The sequence below is a fragment of the Pseudophryne corroboree genome, chromosome 11 (assembly GCF_028390025.1).
Source record: "Pseudophryne corroboree isolate aPseCor3 chromosome 11, aPseCor3.hap2, whole genome shotgun sequence".
Lineage (NCBI taxonomy): Eukaryota > Metazoa > Chordata > Amphibia > Anura > Myobatrachidae > Pseudophryne > Pseudophryne corroboree.
The window spans coordinates 289,932,450-289,954,835 of NC_086454.1; the positions used below are offsets into that span (position 1 = coordinate 289,932,450).

The 22,386-nt window shown below is 43.0% G+C and overlaps 1 protein-coding gene and 1 pseudogene across 1 annotated transcript in view; both read left to right on the forward strand.

Moving 5' to 3' along the window:
• Positions 1-22,386, forward strand: part of BBS2 (Bardet-Biedl syndrome 2) — a 240,030-nt gene that overhangs the window by 34,784 nt on the left and 182,860 nt on the right. The window lies entirely within an intron of this gene.
• Positions 15,578-15,695, forward strand: LOC134971240 (5S ribosomal RNA; annotated as a pseudogene).

Consider the following 22,386-nt stretch of genomic DNA (forward strand, 5'->3'; position numbering starts at 1 on the left):
CAGAAACTGCTACGAGGTGTGTAATCGCAATATTGCGAATACATCGTTCGCAATTTTAAGATGCTAAGATTCACTCCCAGTAGGCGGCGGCTTAGCATGAGCAAATCTGCTAAAATTCACTTGCGAGCGAACAACTCGGAATGACCCCCAATATGTATAATAATAAATATTAAAACGTAACTTTTAATCAATCCTTGAATAAAGAAACTTTTGGACAAGAAGTTGGGACTCGTGTCTGTTATGATTAATATGTAGAAGAAATCTTATTTAACCTTTTTAACAAATGAGGTACAAGATAAATGAAAGAAAAGGGTGAAAATATCAAAGGGATAGTGGAGGATACCGAATGGTTTCTTAAGGTCCCGGGTATCCAAGAAATCACTGTACATGCCTAAATTATGGATATCAATGATAGGTATATATGCATATATGCAGAATGGATGAGGTTTATAAAAATAGAGCTCAGGATGGATGTAATGAGAATGGGGCGAAAAGAGTATTTAGATTTCCCTTGATGGGAGGAGGGGGGGAGAAAGGAACAGGGAGAGAAAAGAAAGGGGGGGGGGAGAGTTGGATTGGGATGGAGAGTAGGGGCCCAGTGCACCTGGTATTCTCAGGAAGTTGCCCGTCCTGATACTGGCCAGGCCATGCCTGCTATGCTTCCGAGATCGGTCAAGATCGGGCGTATTCAGGGTAGTATGGCAGTGGGCCTAGGATGGAGGAAAGAGGAAGAAGAGAGAAAAAGAAAAAAACCACCACTAGTTCTGTACTCTAATGAGTCAGTGCCATAATAGTCTGAAAATGTTTTTCCAAATAAGAGAGTGTATGGAATATATTCAGAATTGGGGGCAGCTCTTTTCCTTAAAAATGGCCCACTGCACCTGGTATTCTCAGGAGGTTCCCCTTCCTAATACTGACCAGGCTGTTAGGCGCCGGGGTCCGCTCGTCGGTGCGGCCCGGCGCCTAGCAACCAGGGACGCCGTGCGCGTACAGCCGCCGGCTCCCTAGCAACGCTAGACGCCGGGCGCACGGAGCCGCACGGACCCTAGCAACGGGGACGCCACTGGCGGACCACGTTCCCCGTTGCTGGGTCCATTTTAATTAATAAGGGCACCTGTTTCCTGGCCGTGCAGCAAGGCAGCTGCACAGCATTTAGTCCAATCAGCCTCTAAACAGCTGATTGGAGGACTCCCTGTTAAGTACACTCCCAGGGCTTCTCACAGACGCCGGTAATAGCTTCCTGCATGCTGTATCTGTTTGCTGAGAGTGTTTTCAGTCCTGCTGTACCCGGTCGTTCCTGTCCTCAGTTGTCCTGTACTCGGAAGTCGTCATCTGTTCCTGGAGTCCTGACTGAGCACCTTTAAACATCCAGTGGTGTTCGTGAGTCACGGCGTAGCCGTGTGTTGCGGCTTGGCCGCTTTATTACTTATTATTTATTATTTGTGTTTCGGAGCTTTTGCGGAGGATTCCGCTCCCACAGATCCACTCTGGTATCCAGCGGTGCTGGGTAGGAGTAACGGACTAGTGGATTTTGGTTGTCCTTTTATCTGGCGGTTTTTCCGCGCATACTTCTGGTTTGGTTAGTTAGCTTGTTGCCCCTGGCCTGTTGTCAGTCAGAGGTCCTCTTGTCATCATCCTGCCTCGGATTTCCCTTTGTCTCTCACTAAGACCGGGGGGCACCGGAGTTGGGCAGACATAATCCGCCTTTCAAACGTGGCTGCCAGGGGCTCAAGAAACCATAGTCTCGCAAGGGATTTCCGATAGCACGGGTGAGACAATAGAGTTAGGGCGCCAGGGGCAACTAGTCTTTCCAGCTCCCGTAACCAGCATTCCCTTCCAGTACTCTGGCCATTGCCATGAGATCTCCTCCGGTCAGGAGTACTGGAATCATAACATTATTACCGGCCAAAACCAAAACTTAAAATTAAACAGGGTTTAATTTTTTCCTTATTCAGTTTTGTAAGAGTTATCGGTCTCATGAATCCCACAGGTTTAGGGCCAAATCCTGGTCAGCTCCTAGTCAGCCAGATTCAAGAACTTACTCAGATGGTTCAGGATCTTTCCCTTCGGGTGAAGTCGCCGGAAGATCTTTTACGAACTTCCCCGAGGGTAGTCCCTGAACCAAAAATGCACTTGCCTGACCGTTTTTCTGGTGATAGGAAGGAGTTTTTTAATTTTAAAGAATCCTGTAAACTTTATTTTCGTTTAAGACCGATCTCCTCAGGTACTGAATCTCAGCGGGTCGGAATTATTATTTCTTTGCTCCAGCGGGATCCTCAGACCTGGGCATTCGGTTTAAAAGCAGAGGATCCGGCGTTGTTGTCAATAGACGCCTTTTTTGGGTCTTTAGGGCTTTTGTATGATGACCCTGATAGAGAGGCATCCGCTGAGAGTCAGTTACGCGCTCTCAGACAGGGTAGAAATCCTGCAGAGGTTTTTGTGTACAGAGTTTCGCAGTTGGTCGAACGACTGTGGCTGGAATGACCCAGCCCTGCGCAGTCAGTTTCGCCTCGGCTTATCAGAGTCTATAAAAGACAGTCTCCTTCAGTATCCCGCTCCTGAGACTCTCGATAAACTCATGGAGCTTTCTATTAAGATTGATCGTCGTCTCAGAGAGCGGAGGGCTGAAAAAGGAGCACCTGTCAGGTCTACTCCATGTGTATTTTCCATTCCTGAGGACGTAGAGGAGCCCATGCAGATGGGTCTCTCCCGGCTGTCTCCAGAAGAAAGAGCCAGAAGGCAAAACTCTGGTCTTTGTTTGTACTGTGGGGGTAAGGGACATTTTGCCCGTAATTGTCCGAACAAGTCGGGAAAACGCCTCGACCAAGTGAATTGTGAGGGGGTTCACTTTGGTCTGCAGCTTATCTCCTCGAATAACTCCCTTTTAGTCCCAGCTAAAGTTTCCTTTGGCAGCCTCAGTTCTTCGGTGTCGGCTTTTGTTGACAGTGGAGCTGCAGGGAACTTTATGGACTTAACGTGGGCCAAGGCCTTAGGTATTCCTCAGTTAGCCTTGGGTAGGTGTATCACCATGCATGGTTTAGATGGGAGTCCCTTGTCCAATGGGGTTATTTCCCTCTGTACACCCCCTGTACTACTTACGGTAGGAGCTCTTCATTCCGAAAAGATCGAGTTTTTCCTTACCCATTGCCCAGCAGTTCCAGTGGTTCTGGGTCACCCTTGGCTGGCCTTTCATAATCCCATCATTGATTGGCAGTCGGGGGAGATTTCACAATGGGGTACCATCTGTAATAAGGAATGTATTACGTTTCCCGTCAGAATAGCTGCTGCCATTCCCGAACTCATTCCCGTGGAATACCAGGACCTTGTTGATGTGTTTTCCAAGGGCAATGCGGACATTCTGCCTCCCCATCGGCCTTATGATTGTGCTATTGAGCTAATTCCTGGTGCCACATTGCCAAAGGGAAGGTTATATGCATTATCCGGGCCAGAAACTGCGGCCATGAATGAGTATGTTAAGGAGAGCCTAGGGAAAGGATTTATCAGGCCATCTAAATCCCCCTTAAGTGCAGGCTTCTTCTTTGTGGAGAAAAAAGATGGATCACTCAGACCTTGCATTGACTTTAGAGCCCTGAATAAGATCTCAGTTAAAAATACTTACCCTCTGTCGCTGATTTCTGTCCTCTTTGATCAGCTGCGTTCGGCTGTGATTTTTTCTAAAATTGACCTGAGGGGAGCGTATAACCTCATTCGAATCAAGTCGGGAGATGAGTGGAAGACGGCTTTCAGTACTCAGTCGGGTCACTACGAGTATCTGGTGATGCCGTTCGGCTTGTCTAACGCTCCGGCAGTTTTCCAGGATCTCATTAACGATGTGCTCCGTGATTTTCTAGGAAGATTCGTGGTCGTTTACTTAGACGACATCCTGATCTATTCTGACTCAATTGAACAACATGTTACCCAGGTGCGTCAGGTTCTTCAAAAATTACGTGAAAATCATCTATATGCCAAGCTGGAGAAGTGTGAGTTTCATGTCACGAAGGTATCCTTTTTAGGGTACATTATTTCCCCTCGGGGATTCTGTATGGAACCTAAGAAGCTCCAAGCCATCCTTAGTTGGGCGCAACCCACCAACTTAAAAGCACTTCAGCGCTTTTAAGGGTTTGCGAATTATTATAGAAGATTTATTAATTCTTTTTCCGACCTGGTTGCTCCCATTGTGGCACTGACTAAGAAGGGAGCGGATCCTACCAACTGGTCACGTGAAGCTGAGTTATCCTTTCAGGCCTTGAAACAAGCTTTTGTCTCAGTTCCAGTCCTCAGACATCCCAACCCAGAATTGCCCTTCATTGTTGAGGTTGATGCCTCGGAGGTTGGAGTGGGGGCTATCCTATCTCAGAAGGATCCGGGCTCTCTGGAACTACATCCTTGTGCCTTTATGTCCAGGAAATTCTCATCCGCTGAATCCAACTACAATGTTGGTAACCGGGAGTTACTGGCTATTAAATGGGCTTTCGAGGAGTGGAGGCATTGGCTTGAGGGAGCAACACATACCATTTCAGTATTGACTGACCACAAAAATCTTCAGTACATCGAATCAGCTAAGCGGCTGAATGCCCGGCAGGCTCGTTGGGCTTTATTTTTTACTCGTTTCAAGTTTATTATCACTTTTAGGCCAGGTTCCAAGAATACCAAGGCGGATGCCCTGTCACGCAGTTTTCTTCCAGTTCATAATAACAGTCCTGTTACTCCCATACTTCCGTCTTCAGTCATTTGGGCAGGCCTCACACAAGATTTATTTACCCAGTTAAAGCAGCTTCAACATCAAGCTCCTGGAAATACTCCTGCTGGTCGTCTTTACGTCCCTGAGTTTTTGAGAGCTACTGTTTTGACTGAGTTTCATGATAGCAAAGTTGCCGGGCATCTGGGGATCTCTAAGACTTTGGAATTAGTCTCCCGCTCAGTATGGTGGCCTGGTCTTTCTAAAGACATTAAGGAGTTTGTTTTTTCTTGTCAGGTCTGTGCACAGCATAAGGTTCCCCGTTCCTTGCCTATCGGGCAACTTATGCCCTTAAATGTTCCTCTCAGGCCATGGTCTCATATTTCCATGGATTTTGTGGTAGACCTCCCTCTGTCAGCCGGATTCCGAGTCATATGGGTGGTAGTGGACCGTTTTAGCAAGATGGCCCATTTCATTGCTCTTCCCCGACTGCCATCTGCCCAGGGATTGGTTGTTTTGTTTCTCCGCCATGTTTTCAGACTTCATGGGTTGCCCACTGATATTGTTTCTGATCGGGGTCCACAATTCATTGCACAATTCTGGAAGTCTTTTTGTGCCTCATTAAAGATGAAATTGTCTTTAACATCCGGCTACCATCCCCAATCCAACGGGCAGACCGAGCGAGTTAATCAATCATTAAAACAGTATTTGCGTTTGTACTCAGCCAAACTCCAGAATGATTGGTCCGAGTTTCTTCCTTTGGCGGAGTTTGCTTACAACAATTCTTGTCATTCCTCCACTAATGTGTCTCCATTCTTTTCAGTTTTTGGTTTTCACCCCAGAGCTAATTCTTTTTTTCAACATTCTTCTGTTTCCTCGCTAACCTTAACCTCTCATCTCAGAGTCATTTGGAAAAAAGTGCACCTTGCTCTCAGAAGAGCGGCATTTCGAGAGAAAAATTTTTCTGACAGGCTCCGGCGTCCTTGCACTTTTAAGGTGGGAGACAGGGTATGGTTGTCGACTCGTAACATTAGACTTCGACAAACCTCAGCTAGATTGGGCCCCAAATTTATTGGACCATTTCATATTATTAAAAAAATCAGTCCAGTTGCTTTCCGGTTACGTTTACCAAGAGCTCTCCGGATCGGAAATACGTTCCATTGCTCCCTGTTGAAACCATACGTTTCTTCCAGTAGATTTCCTCGGAAGATCTCTCAGGGGAAATCACCAGTAGATGTACAGGGACATCAGGAGTTCTTGGTGGAGAAGGTTCTCGATTCCAAATTGTCCCGGGGTCGGCTTTATTTTCTGGTGCACTGGAAAGGCTATGGTCCAGAGGAAAGGTCTTGGGTCCTGGATAAGGATCTCCATGCCCCGAGGCTCAAGAGGGCATTTTTTTGGGAATTTCCTCGGAAACCTGGCTTTAGGGGTTCCTTGACCCCTCCTCAAGGGGGGGGTACTGTTAGGCGCCGGGGTCCGCTCGTCGGTGTGGCCCGGCGCCTAGCAACCAGGGATGCCGTGCGCGTACAGCCGCCGGCTCCCTAGCAACGCAAGACGCCGGGCGCACGGAGCCGCACGGACCCTAGCAACGGGGACGCCACTGGCGGACCGCGTTCCCCATTGCTGGGTCCATTTTAATTAATAAGGGCACCTGTTTCCTGGCCGTGCAGCAAGGCAGCTGCACGGCATTTAGTCCAATCAGCCTCTAAACAGCTGATTGGAGGACTCCCTGTTAAGTACACTCCCAGGGCTTCTCACAGACGCCGGTAATAGCTTCCTGCATGCTGTATCTGTTTGCTGAGAGTGTTTTCAGTCCTGCTGTACCCGGTCGTTCCTGTCCTCAGTTGTCCTGTACTCGGAAGTCGTCATCTGTTCCTGGAGTCCTGACTGAGCACCTTTAAACATCCAGTGGTGTTCGTGAGTCACGGCGTAGCCGTGTGTTGCGGCTTGGCCGCTTTATTACTTATTATTTATTATTTGTGTTTCGGAGCTTTTGCGGAGGATTCCGCTCCCACAGATCCACTCTGGTATCCAGCGGTGCTGGGTAGGAGTAACGGACTAGTGGATTTTGGTTGTCCTTTTATCTGGCGGTTTTTCCGCGCATACTTCTGGTTTGGTTAGTTAGCTTGTTGCCCCTGGCCTGTTGTCAGTCAGAGGTCCTCTTGTCATCATCCTGCCTCGGATTTCCCTTTGTCTCTCACTAAGACCGGGGGGCACCGGAGTTGGGCAGACATAATCCGCCTTTCAAACGTGGCTGCCAGGGGCTCAAGAAACCATAGTCTCGCAAGGGATTTCCGATAGCACGGGTGAGACAATAGAGTTAGGGCGCCAGGGGCAACTAGTCTTTCCAGCTCCCGTAACCAGCATTCCCTTCCAGTACTCTGGCCATTGCCATGAGATCTCCTCCGGTCAGGAGTACTGGAATCATAACACAGGCCATATCTGCTTAGCTTCCGAGATCGGACAAGATCGGGCGTATTCAGGGTAGTATGGCCGTGGGCCATTAAATGAAGGAAAAAGATAAGTCACACTCTACTTATTGTACTTTGCATAAATCAAGACTAAAATTAGTCCGAGGTATTTCCAGAAAAGAGTGTGCGGTGAGTCAATAAGATAGAGAGAGAAAGGGAAAACATAAAGTAGAAAGGTGGTATTTATGTAGGTCTCCAAATAGGAGATCTAAAAGATAAATAATCCTAGAGGAAATATCTCAAATAGTTACTGAGTGAAAATGTGGAAAAATGCACTCACAATGAAATATGTTGTGTAAATAGCAAATTCTTCACACACGGTATATTAAGAGCTCAGGGCTGGCTCACAGATAATTGCAACACAACAATAATAATAGAAGCACTAAAGTATGTGCACTGTTATTTGTTCCATCAATACAGGAACAAAAAAAAGGGGAGTCAGGAAGATATAGGTTTAGAGCTCAAGGCTGGCTCACATGAAGAATTACTTAAACCGTATAACATTCAGTAAAAGCAACAAAGAATGTGCGCTCATATCTTGATCAATAGATACAGGGGCAAAAATGATGATTAGAGCTCAAGACTGGCTCACAGGAAAATGAATTCTGTAGCATATTCTTATGGACTGATATAGCATTAGAGATTATTATGCAAATAATTTGCTACTGTTGAAAAAAAGAAAATGCAGTGGAGAAATACAATTATAATAGATAGCATAAAGCTATTTGATATCCATTAAGGCATGAGCGGGGAGATAGTACAAATAGTGAATACTTTGTACAGTTTTAGCTGTACACTACCGCTGCAGGAGTAAAATACTGTGGGGGAGAAAAAAATAGTCAGATGTTGGTGATCCTAAATGTATTACCGCGACCGCACGATGTGCGGCCAGTGTCATCCCGGTATCCCCCAGACGTGCACCCGCTGACAGTGAGGGACGCGGCCGCCCGCTTCCGGATTGGGCGTTGCCGCGGTGACGTCACTAAGGACGCCTCTCGACGTACGTTTCACCTTTGGTAGGCTTGGTCACGAGAGCCTCTTTCTGTTGCTCTCCTGTGGCCAGTATATGAGTACTAGTTTGACCAATGATTGACTTTAGATGGATGATGGATGGCAGGGTTAACCAATCGGGTCCTTGCAGAAATTAATGTTTCGGCCATGATGGAAAAGGGAAGGGATAGATATAGGGGATAAAGGGAACTGGCATGAAATATAAAAGATACACAGATAGATTAAAAAAACAAAAAAAAACAATCGATATTGTACAGATATAATCGGGCAGGTGAAAGATATAAGGATTACTTGTATGTACTGGACAGAAGGAAAAGTAGAAGGGAGGCGTGGTTTAGGTCAGGACTGAGATGATTGCGGCGGCCATGTTGGAAAAGGGAAAGAATGGATGCGAGTCTGGAATAAAAGTGCGGAGAAAAAGTATTTTAGATCTAACAGGTGAGGAGTAGTGGGGATAGATAAGTTAAATACAAAGTGGATGAATTGAAATTGGGGTGTGCATGTGTGGGCAAAAAGAAAATAAAATGCAATAGAATAGAGAGGAGAATAATGAAGTAAAATAAATATATATAAAAATAAAAATAAATATAAATATGAAAATAAAAATAAAAATAATGAAATAAAAATAAATATAAAAATTATAAAAATTAATAATAATAAAGAAAAAAAGGAAGGGAGGCATGGTTTAGGTCAGGACTGGGATGATTGCAGGAGTAGGTGGAGTAGTGAAATGTGAGTGAAGGAATTGCAAAAAAAGGGGGGGGGAGGAAAAGAAAAGAGAAGGAAAGAGAGGAGAATGTATAGGATGGAGTGTGATATAATGAACTTGTGTGAAGAGGGTTGTATAAGTGGGGGGAAAAGGGGATATGTGTGTGTGAGAAATTGCTGGAAAATGGTGGGGGGGGGTGGTGTGGGTGTGATGCATGTAATAATGGGGATTGCTGGAAGATGGTGGGGGGTGTGGTGTAGGTGTGATGCACTGAGGATGTGAGTAATAAGGGAAAGTGGAAAAGTGAGTGTGGAGCAGAAAGGGAGTGGTGGAAAAGATGGAGGTTAGGTGAAGAAGGACAGGAAAAAAGGAAAGGAGAAAAAGAAAAAAAGAGGGGAGTTGGTGAAAAAAGTGAAAAAATGTGAAAGAAAGGTGTCAAAAGTGAGAACCTTAGTAAATGGTGAGGATGGGGATGAAAAGGAAGGGATGGGTTGATTTGGTTAGTGGGAAAATAGACTGGAGAGGATAGGGCTGGTAGAGTGAGGAAACTGAGTAAATTTTTAGATCCCACACTTAGGTATGTAGGAAAATACTGTAGTTAATGTTTTCATTCAAGCCTTTTGGCATAAGAGTGTCCAGTTTGAAGATCCATTCTGATTCCTTCTTCTGGAGTGTCATGTTGTAGTCTCCTCCTCTCAGGCCCATTTTTATGTGTTCCAGGCCTGAAATGTGTAAATCCTCTACTCAGCTGTCATGGAATCTTAAGAAATGTCTGGCAACTGTGGTAAGCTTTTTGAACTGAGCTGAATCGGATTTGGCATTCCTTACTGTGCTCATATGTTCAAGTGCCCTAACTTTAAGCATGCGAGATGTCATGCCCACATACCTCAAATTGCACGTGCATGTAATGCAATAAATTACATTTTCCGTCCTACAATTAAAGAAATCCTTTATTGTAATCCGTTGATTGAATCTGTCCGTTACTTCTGTTAGGTTTGTGATATGAGGGCACAGTTTGCAGTTGCCACATGGATAACTGCCTTTGAGAGGTCTTGGCTTCTGAGGGTATGAAAAATAACTTTTTACAAATTTGTCTTTTAGGTTAGGCGCCCTTCTCCAGCTCATATTGATGTTATGGCCTATATGGTCCGAGAGATCATCATCCATTTTTAGGATATGCCAGTGTGTTTGTAAAATCTTTCTGGCATCTTTCCAATTTGTGCAGAAATCCCCAATGAAGCGTAAGGTATTCTTGTCTACTTTGGTTTTCTCAACCGGAAAAATCAAAGAGTCCCTTTCCACTTTTTGTACTTCTGATTTAGCTCTTTTAATAAGTCTGTTGCTGTATCCTCTCTCCTTAAGTCTAGCTGCCAGTTCAATGCTTTTAGTCTGGAAAGTGGAATCTTCTGTACAGTTTCTTTTTAATCTAAGGAATTCACCTTTGGGAATATTGCGGATGGTTGGTGGAAAGTGACTGCTGGTTGAATGGAGCAGACTGTTGGTTGAGGTTGCTTTTCTGAAAATTTCTGTACCTATGGTGTTGGTCTCATCTCGGTATATCCTAAGGTCAAGAAATGGGATGCTGGATTTACTGCTGGTATACGTGAACTTCATGTTAATCTGGTTATCATTGAGGGAGCGGATGTACTGGTCCAGTTTGTCTTGGGTGCCATCCCAGATCATGAAAATATCATCGATGTAGCGTATCCAGATGACAATATGATCAGTGTACTCTTCTTGGTTGTCACTGAAAACTAATTCACGTTCCCACCAGCCTAAGAAGAGGTTTGCATACGTAGGGGCACATGCCGCCCCCATAGCTGTGCCTCTAGTCTGTATATAGAAGCGGTTGTTGAAAAGGAAATAGTTGTGATTTAGAACAAATTTGAGTAGCTCCAAAAGGAATTCTTCAAAGTCACCAAAGCCTCCCATATGTAGGAAGTATTCAACTGCTGTTAGACCCAGATCATGTTTGATAGATGTATATAGGGATTCAACATCTAATCCCACTAATATGTGGGAGTCTTCCAGCTGTATACCTTGAATTTTCTTCAGTACATCCGTTGTATCCTTTACATATGATGGTAGGCTGAGGACATGTTGTCGTAGATGGACGTCAAGAAAGCAGCTGGCTTTTTCCAAAAGGCCCCCGTTGCCCGATATAATGGGTCGTCCAGGTGGATTGTCCACATTTTTGTGGACCTTGGGTAGCAAGTATAATGTCGGTGTTCTGGGGTGTGGGGTATTCAAATAGTCCCATTCAGTTTTGGTGATGGTGCCTTGTTGCAGGCGTTTGTCGATGATCCGGGAATAAAGAGTTGAAAAATTCTGTGTTGGATCAAATAAAGTTGTGTTGTAACAGGAGGTGTCCTTTAGTTGTTTGTTGGCCTCCTTGAGGTATAGTGTGGTAGGCCATATGACTATATTTCCTCCTTTGTCAGACATTTTTATCTGTACATCATCCCATTTCTGTATTTCTTTCATAGCTTCCTTTTGGTTTCTGGTTAGGTTGCCAATAGTTCTGTAGGACTTCTGACGTCGGTAAAGTGTGTCAAAATCTCGTGACACTAGGTCGAGAAATACCTTTATTTCTGGACACTGATGATCTTGAGGATAGAACGTTGACTTGTTTTTGCAGATGGGGCGAGCGGATGTAGAGGGTTGTTCATCGGATAATTCTTCTAAGATGGCTAGAGCATCCAGTTCCTGTTGTGATAGGTTACATGTATCATTGCTGGCCAGAAACTGAATGGGACTAGTTGAATACCCCACACCCCAGAACACCGACATTATACTTGCTACCCAAGGTCCACAAAAATGTGGACAATCCACCTGGACGACCCGTTATATCGAGCAACGGGGGCCTTTTGGAAAAAGCCAGCTGCTTTCTTGACGTCCATCTACGACAACATGTCCTCAGCCTACCATCATATGTAAAGTATACAACGGATGTACTGAAGAAAATTCAAGGTATACAGCTGGAAGACTCCCACATATTAGTGGGATTAGATGTTGAATCCCTATATACATCTATCAAACATGATCTGGGTCTAACAGCAGTTGAATACTTCCTACATATGGGAGGCTTTGGTGACTTTGAAGAATTCCTTTTGGAGCTACTCAAATTTGTTCTAAATCACAACTATTTCCTTTTCAACAACCGCTTCTATATACAGACTAGAGGCACAGCTATGGGGGCGGCATGTGCCCCTACGTATGCAAACCTCTTCTTAGGCTGGTGGGAACGTGAATTAGTTTTCAGTGACAACCAAGAAGAGTACACTGATCATATTGTCATCTGGATACGCTACATCGATGATATTTTCATGATCTGGGATGGCACCCAAGACAAACTGGACCAGTACATCCGCTCCCTCAATGATAACCAGATTAACATGAAGTTCACGTATACCAGCAGTAAATCCAGCATCCCATTTCTTGACCTTAGGATATACCGAGATGAGACCAACACCATAGCTACAGAAATTTTCAGAAAAGCAACCTCAACCAACAGTCTGCTCCATTCAACCAGCAGTCACTTTCCACCAACCATCCGCAATATTCCCAAAGGTGAATTCCTTAGATTAAAAAGAAACTGTACAGAAGATTCCACTTTCCAGACTAAAAGCATTGAACTGGCAGCTAGACTTAAGGAGAGAGGATACAGCAACAGACTTATTAAAAGAGCTAAATCAGAAGTACAAAAAGTGGAATGGGACTCTTTGATTTTTCCGGTTGAGAAAACCAAAGTAGACAAGAATACCTTACGCTTCATTGGGGATTTCTGCACAAATTGGAAAGATGCCAGAAAGATTTTACAAACACACTGGCATATCCTAAAAATGGATGATGATCTCTCGGACCATATAGGCCATAACATCAATATGAGCTGGAGAAGGGCGCCTAACCTAAAAGACAAATTTGTAAAAAGTTATTTTTCATACCCTCAGAAGCCAAGACCTCTCAAAGGCAGTTATCCATGTGGCAACTGCAAACTGTGCCCTCATATCACAAACCTAACAGAAGTAACGGACAGATTCAATCAACGGATTACAATAAAGGATTTCTTCAATTGTAGGACGGAAAATGTAATTTATTGCATTACATGCACGTGCAATTTGAGGTATGTGGGCATGACATCTCGCATGCTTAAAGTTAGGGCACTTGAACATATGAGCACAGTAAGGAATGCCAAATCCGATTCAGCTCAGTTCAAAAAGCTTACCACAGTCGCCAGACATTTCTTAAGATTCCATGACAGCCGAGTAGAGGATTTACACATTTCAGGCCTGGAACACATAAAAATGGGCCTGAGAGGAGGAGACTACAACATGACAATCCAGAAGAAGGAATCAGAATGGATCTTCAAACTGGACACTCTTATGCCAAAAGGCTTGAATGAAAACATTAACTACAGTATTTTCCTACATACCTAAGTGTGGGATCTAAAAATTTACTCACTGTTCCCTCACTCTACCAGCCCTATCCTCTCCAGTCTATTTTCCCACTAACCAAATCAACCCATCCCTTCCTTTTCATCCCCATCCTCACCATTTACTAAGGTTCTCACTTTTGACACCTTTCTTTCACATTTTTTTTTACATTTTTTCACTTTTTTCACCAACTCCCCTCTTTTTTTCTTTTTCTGCTTTCCTTTATTCCTGTCCTTCTTCACCTAACCTCCATCTTTTCCACCACTGCCTCTCTGCTCCACACTCACTTTTCCACTTTCCCTTATTACTCACATCCTCAGTGCATCACACCTACACCACACCCCCCACCATCTTCCAGCAACCCCCATTATTACATGCATCACACCCACACCACACCCCCCACCATTTCCCAGCAAATTCTCACACACACATATCCCCTTTTTTCCCCACTTATACAACCCTCTTCACACAAGTTCATTATATCACACACCATCCTATACATTCTCCTCTCTTTCCTTCTCTTTTCTTTCCCCCCCCCCCCCTTTTTTTGCAATTCCTTCACTCACATTTAACTACTCCACCTACTCCTGCAATCATCCCAGTCCTGACCTAAACCATGCCTTCCTTCCTTTTTTTCTTTATTATTATTAATTTTTATAATTTTTATATTTATTTTTATTTCATTATTTTTATTTTTATTTTCATGTTTATATTTATTTTTATTTTTATATATATTTATTTTACTACATTATTCTCCTCTCTATTCTATTGCATTTTATTTTATTTTTGCCCACACATGCACACCCCAATTTCAATTCATCCACTTTGTATTTAACTTATCTATCCCCACTACTCCTCACCTGTTAGATCTAAAATACTTTTTCTCCGCACTTTTATTCCAGACTCACATCCATTCTTTCCCTTTTCCAACATGGCCGCCGCAATCATCTCAGTCCTGACCTAAACCATGCCTCCCTTCTACTTTTTTCCTTCTGTCCAGTACATACAAGTAATCCTTATATCTTTCACCTGCCCGATTTATATCTGTACAATATCCATTGGTTTTTTTTTATCTATCTGTGTATCTTTTATATTTCATGCCAGTTCCCTTTATCCCCTATATCTATACCTTCCCTTTTCCATCATGGCCGAAACATTCATTTCTGCAAGGACACAATTGGTTAACCCTGCCATCCATCATCCATCTAAAGTCAATCATTGGTCAAACTAGTACTCATATACTGGCCACAGGAGAGCAACAGAGAGAGGCTCTCGTGACCAAGCCTACCAAAGGTGAAACGTACGTCGAGAGGCGTCCTTAGTGACGTCACCGCGGCAACGACCAAACCGGAAGCGGGCGGCCGCGTCCCTCACTGTCAGCGGGTGCACGTCTGGGGGATACCGGGATGACACTGGCCGCACATCGTGCAGTCGCGGTAATACATTTAGGATCACCAACATCTGACTATTTTTTTCTCCCCCCACAGTATTTTACTCCTGCAGCGGTAGTGTACAGCTAAAACTGTACAAAGTATTCACTATTTGTTCTATCTCCCCGCTCATGCCTTAATGGATATCAAATAGCTTTATGCTATCTATTATAATTGTATCTCTCCACTGCATGTTCTTTTTTTCAACAGTAGCAAATTATTTGCATAATAATCTCTAATGCTTTGTCAGTCCATAAGAATATGCTACAGAGTTCATTTTCCTGTGAGCCAGCCTTGAGCTCTAATCATCATTTTTGCCCCTGTATCTATTGATCAAGATATGAGCACACATTCTTTGTTGCTTTTACTGAATGTTATACGGTTTAAGTAATTTTTCATGTGAGCCAGCCTTGAGTTCTAAACCTATATCTTCCTGACTCCCCTTTTTTTTGTTCCTGTATTGATGGAACAAATAACAGTGCACATACTTTAGTGCTTCTATTATTATTGTTGTGTTGCAATTATCTGTGAGCCAGCCCTGAGCTCTTAATATACCGTGTGTGAAGAATTTGCTATTTACACAACATATTTCATTGTGAGTGCATTTTTCCACATTTTCACTCAGTAACTATGTGAGATATTTCCTCTAGGATTATTTATCTTTTAGATCTCGTATTTGGAGACCTACATAAATAACACCTTTCTACTTTATGATTTCCCTTTCTCTCTCTATCTTATTGACTCACCGCACACTCTTTTCTGGAAATACCTCAGACTAATTTTAGTCTTGATTTATGCAAAGTACAATAAGTAGAGTGTGACTTATCTTTTTCCTTCATTTAACGGCCCACGGCCATACTACCCTGAATACGCCCGATCTTGTCCGATCTCGGAAGCTAAGCAGATATGGCCTGGTCAGTATTAGGAAGGGGAACCTCCTGAGAATACCAGGTGCAGTGGGCCATTTTTAAGGAAAAGAGCTGCCCCCAATTCTGAATATATTCCATACACTCTCTTATTTGGAAAAACATTTTCAGACTATTATGGCACTGACTCATTAGAGTACAGAACTAGTGGTGGTTTTTTTCTTTTTCTCTCTTCTTCCTCTTTCCTCTCTTTTCCTCCATCCTAGACCCACTGCCATACTACCCTGAATACGCCCGATCTTGACCGATCTCGGAAGCATAGCAGGCATGGCCTGGCCAGTATCAGGATGGGCAACTTCCTGAGAATACCAGGTGCAGTGGGCCCCTACTCTCCATCCCAATCCAACTCCCTTCCCCCCCTTTCTTTTCTCTCCCTGTTCCTTTCTCCCCCCCCCCCTCCTCCCATCAAGGGAAATCTAAATACTCTTTTCGCCCCATTCTCATTACATCCATCCTGAGCTCTATTTTTATAAACCTCATCCATTCTGCATATATGCATATATACCTATCATTGATATCCATAATTTAGGCATGTACAGTGATTTCTTGGATACCCGGGACCTTAAGAAACCATTCGGTATCCTCCACTATCCCTTTGATATTTTCACCCTTTTCTTTCATTTATCTTGTACCTCATTTGTTAAAAAGGTTAAATAAGATTTCTTCTACATATTAATCATAACAGACACGAGTCCCAACTTCTTGTCCAAAAGTTTCTTTATTCAAGGATTGATTAAAAGTTACGTTTTAATATTTATTATTATACATATTATTTCTGATACAACAAATGAGTGCTCCCAAAAAAGGGTTTTTTGTCTTTTTCTCCTTCTTTTCCAAATTGTAGTTCACCTACAAAATTCCTGGGAGCACCGCCAATCATTAACAGTTTAAGAATCATTTGTTAACTGTCTGCATGTTGGTATATCATTATATCATTATATAACTATCTCAGCATTTAATTTAATTGTTTGACTAGTGCGGTTCCACACAATATAACTTTCTGCACAATATTTGGTACTGAGGTCTTTTCCTCAGCTCTTTGGATCCTGCACAGTCCCCTTGGCCTCAGTCCAGGCCATTATCAGAACTTTTTGTTCTCCTATCATTGAAATAATTTGGGCTTCTTTCCTTAGTAAATTTGCTTTAAAGAAACTCAGGCCCCTCTCTCTCGGCCACAACAACCTGGATAATATGAGTACCTTTAGTTTGAAGACTGAATTGAAGAATAAAAGATCAATAGATGACCTGGACACTATTTTTCCCATCAAGATTCCTGATCCCATTCCTGAGGTTAACTGGGAAAATGACCTCTTTCACTTGAAGAGAACCCTCCAGAGACGCATTAGAGTTGATTGGGATTTAACCAGCTTGGAACACTACTGTAGACAAAAAATATCCCCAAGAGGTCTACGACCAAAACTCTTTCCCTCATTCAAACTCTCCACAGAAAATCTACGGAAAGATTAGGAGCAATGTCTCCTAAAATGTTCACAGGACCTGATGGGTATCCTAATAAAACATAACCATCTAATAATGGAAGAATGTACCAAAGAAATTGACAACTTGGGTCAGAAATTGGAACAATGGGAAGGAAATACTGCTTTCCAAGACTCTTTTGGAAAAATAAAAAAGGATCTGGAGACATATGAGGACACTATTATTGAAAGAAAGAAGACAAAGTTTGCAAGAGATAAGCGAGATTTCACAACTGGACTTATTTTCAAATGGACCCAACAAACCCGTAGAAGGGATGTGACGAGACGGGAATACACACCATCATCTTCTGAAGTCGAGCCCTCAGATTCTGAGGATCACCCTGACCCTAACTCAGATCAAAGAGACCCCTTCAACCGTAGGAGGGGCTCCAGCTTTCACTCATCTTCTTCTTCGGCCTCTTTTTTAGAGGAAAGCAGGGGAAGAGCCCGTGGATACCCTGCAAAACAAAAACCAGGCGGGGCGGAAGGAAGAGCACCAAGACAAAGATGGCGATCACCCCAACAGAGACGATATCCCTCCAGGAAACAGAAATAACCAACGAAGGCCTCAACAAGCTAAGAATAATCAATCTTTCCACACATGTTCTTACACAGGATCAAACCAGCGTCCTTGAAAAGGGCCTCTCTTTTTCACCAACCAATCATTTTGACCGTTTCAAGTGGGAAGTAAATCTTCGTCTTTTTGGACGCAAACTTCTACTCAAGAAACACTTTTCCAAAAAAGACAAAGATACACTTCTGGCCAGCAATGATACATGTAACCTATCACAACAGGAACTGGATGCTCTAGCCATCTTAGAAGAATTATCCGATGAACAACCCTCTACATCCGCTCGCCCCATCTGCAAAAACAAGTCAACGTTCTATCCTCAAGATCATCAGTGTCCAGAAATAAAGGTATTTCTCGACCTAGTGTCACGAGATTTTGACACACTTTACCGACGTCAGAAGTCCTACAGAACTATTGGCAACCTAACCAGAAACCAAAAGGAAGCTATGAAAGAAATACAGAAATGGGATGATGTACAGATAAAAATTTCTGACAAAGGAGGAAATATAGTCATATGGCCTACCACACTATACCTCAAGGAGGCCAACAAACAACTAAAGGACACCTCCTGTTACAACACAACTTTATTTGATCCAACACAGAATTTTTCAACTCTTTATTCCCGGATCATCGACAAACGCCTGCAACAAGGCACCATCACCAAAACTGAATGGGACTATTTGAATACACCACACCCCAGAACACACCGACATTATACTTGCTACCCAAGGTCCACAAAAATGTGGACAATCCACCTGGATGACCCATTATATCGGGCAACGGGGGCCTTTTGGAAAAAGCCAGCTGCTTTCTTGACGTCCATCTACGACAACATGTCCTCAGCCTACCATCATATGTAAAGGATACAACGGATGTACTGAAGAAAATTCAAGGTATACAGCTGGAAGACTCCCACATATTAGTGGGATTAGATGTTGAATCCCTATATACATCTATCAAACATGATCTGGGTCTAACAGCAGTTGAATACTTCCTACATATGGGAGGCTTTGGTGACTTTGAAGAATTCCTTTTGGAGCTACTCAAATTGTTCTAAATCACAACTATTTCCTTTTCAACAACCGCTTCTATATACAGACTAGAGGCACAGCTATGGGGGCGGCATGTGCCCCTACGTATGCAAACCTCTTCTTAGGCTGGTGGGAACGTGAATTAGTTTTCAGTGACAACCAAGAAGAGTACACTGATCATATTGTCATCTGGATACGCTACATCGATGATATTTTCATGATCTGGGATGGCACCCAAGACAAACTGGACCAGTACATCCGCTCCCTCAATGATAACCAGATTAACATGAAGTTCACGTATACCAGCAGTAAATCCAGCATCCCATTTCTTGACCTTAGGATATACCGAGATGAGACCAACACCATAGCTACAGAAATTTTCAGAAAAGCAACCTCAACCAACAGTCTGCTCCATTCAACCAGCAGTCACTTTCCACCAACCATCCGCAATATTCCCAAAGGTGAATTCCTTAGATTAAAAAGAAACTGTACAGAAGATTCCACTTTCCAGACTAAAAGCATTGAACTGGCAGCTAGACTTAAGGAGAGAGGATACAGCAACAGACTTATTAAAAGAGCTAAATCAGAAGTACAAAAAGTGGAATGGGACTCTTTGATTTTTCCGGTTGAGAAAACCAAAGTAGACAAGAATACCTTACGCTTCATTGGGGATTTCTGCACAAATTGGAAAGATGCCAGAAAGATTTTACAAACACATTGGCATATCCTAAAAATGGATGATGATCTCTCGGACCATATAGGCCATAACATCAATATGAGCTGGAGAAGGGCGCCTAACCTAAAAGACAAATTTGTAAAAAGTTATTTTTCATACCCTCAGAAGCCAAGACCTCTCAAAGGCAGTTATCCATGTGGCAACTGCAAACTGTGCCCTCATATCACAAACCTAACAGAAGTAACGGACAGATTCAATCAACGGATTACAATAAAGGATTTCTTCAATTGTAGGACGGAAAATGTAATTTATTGCATTACATGCACGTGCAATTTGAGGTATGTGGGCATGACATCTCGCATGCTTAAAGTTAGGGCACTTGAACATATGAGCACAGTAAGGAATGCCAAATCCGATTCAGCTCAGTTCAAAAAGCTTACCACAGTCGCCAGACATTTCTTAAGATTCCATGACAGCCGAGTAGAGGATTTACACATTTCAGGCCTGGAACACCTAAAAATGGGCCTGAGAGGAGGAGACTACAACATGACACTCCAGAAGAAGGAATCAGAATGGATCTTCAAACTGGACACTCTTATGCCAAAAGGCTTGAATGAAAACATTAACTACAGTATTTTCCTACATACCTAAGTGTGGGATCTAAAAATTTACTCACTGTTCCCCCACTCTACCAGCCCTATCCTCTCCAGTCTATTTTCCCACTAACCAAATCAACCCATCCCTTCCTTTTCATCCCCATCTTCACCATTTACTAAGGTTCTCACTTTTGACACCTTTCTTTCACATTTTTTCACATTTTTTTCACTTTTTTCACCAACTCCCCTCTTTTTTCTTTTTCTCCTTTCCTTTTTTCCTGTCCTTCTTCACCTAACCTCCATCTTTTCCACCACTCCCTTTCTGCTCCACACTCACTTTTCCACTTTCCCTTATTACTCACATCCTCAGTGCATTACACCTACACCACACCCCCCACCATCTTCCAGCAATCCCCATTATTACATGCATCACACCCACACCACACCCCCCACCATTTTCCAGCAGTTTCTCACACACACATATCCCCTTTTTTCCCCACTTATACAACCCTCTTCACACAAGTTCATTATATCACACACCATCCTATACATTCTCCTCTCTTTCCTTCTCTTTTCTTTTCCTCCCCCTCCCCCTTTTTTTGCAATTCCTTCACTCACATTTCACTACTCCACCTACTCCTGCAATCATCCCAGTCCTGACCTAAACCATGCCTCCCTTCCTTTTTTTCTTTATTATTATTAATTTTTATAATTTTTATATTTATTTTTATTTCATTATTTTTATTTTTATTTTTATTTTCATATTTATATTTATTTTTATATTTATATTTATTTTTATTTTTATATATATTTATTTTACTTCATTATTCTCCTCTCTATTCTATTGCATTTTATTTTCTTTTTGCCCACACATGCACACCCCAATTTCAATTCATCCACTTTGTATTTAACTTATCTATCCCCACTACTCCTCACCTGTTAGATCTAAAATACTTTTTCTCCGCACTTTTATTCCAGACTCACATCCATTCTTTCCCTTTTCCAACATGGCCGCCGCAATCATCTCAGTCCTGACCTAAACCATGCCTCCCTTCTACTTTTTTCCTTCTGTCCAGTACATACAAGTAATCCTTATATCTTTCACCTGCCCGATTTATATCTGTACAATATCCATTGTTTTTTTTTTATCTATCTGTGTATCTTTTATATTTCATGCCAGTTCCCTTTATCCCCTATATCTATCCCTTCCCTTTTCCATCATGGCCGAAACATTCATTTCTGCAAGGACCCGATTGGTTAACCCTGCCATCCATCATCCATCTAAAGTCAATCATTGGTCAAACTAGTACTCATATACTGGCCACAGGAGAGCAACAGAGAGAGGCTCTCGTGACCAAGCCTACCAAAGGTGAAACGTACGTCGAGAGGCGTCCTTAGTGACGTCACAGCGGCAACGCCCAATCCGGAAGCGGGCGGCCGCGTCCCTCACTGTCAGCGGGTGCACGTCTGGGGGATACCGGGATGACACTGGCCGCACATCGTGCGGTCGCGGTAATACATTTAGGATCACCAACATCTGACTATTTTTTTCTCCCCCACAGTATTTTACTCCTGCAGCGGTAGTGTACAGCTAAAACTGTACAAAGTATTCACTATTTGTACTATCTCCCCACTCATGCCTTAATGGATATCAAATAGCTTTATGCTATCTATTATAATTGTATCTCTCCACTGCATGTTCTTTTTTTCAACAGTAGCACATTATTTGCATAATAATCTCTAATGCTGTGTCAGTCCATAAGAATATGCTACAGAGTTCATTTTCCTGTGAGCCAGCCTTGAGCTCTAATCATCATTTTTGCCCCTGTATCTATTGATCAAGATATGAGCGCACATTCTTTGTTGCTTTTACTGAATGTTATACGGTTTAAGTAATTTTTCATGTGAGCCAGCCTTGAGCTCTAAACCTATATCTTCCTGACTCCCCTTTTTTTTGTTCCTGTATTGATGGAACAAATAACAGTGCACATACTTTAGTGCTTCTATTATTATTGTTGTGTTGCAATTATCTGTGAGCCAGCCCTGAGCTCTTAATATACCGTGTGTGCAGAATTTGCTATTTACACAACATATTTCATTGTGAGTGCATTTTTCCACATTTTCACTCAGTAACTATTTGAGATATTTCCTCTAGGATTATTTATCTTTTGTCACGATCCGGGTATCTGGACGCCATTACTTACCCTTCAGATGCCTCCTAAGGCTGGCTCAGCGTTCCAGGACCGGATCCCGCTGTTCCTGAGTTTCCACATGCAGAATGTCAGAGTGGTGATTTCATCAGCCGCGGCCTCCGCTGTGCCCGCGTGGTTAAATGTGCGCTTGTCAGTTTGGCGTCTCCTGTGGCCGGCGTCGCCATTA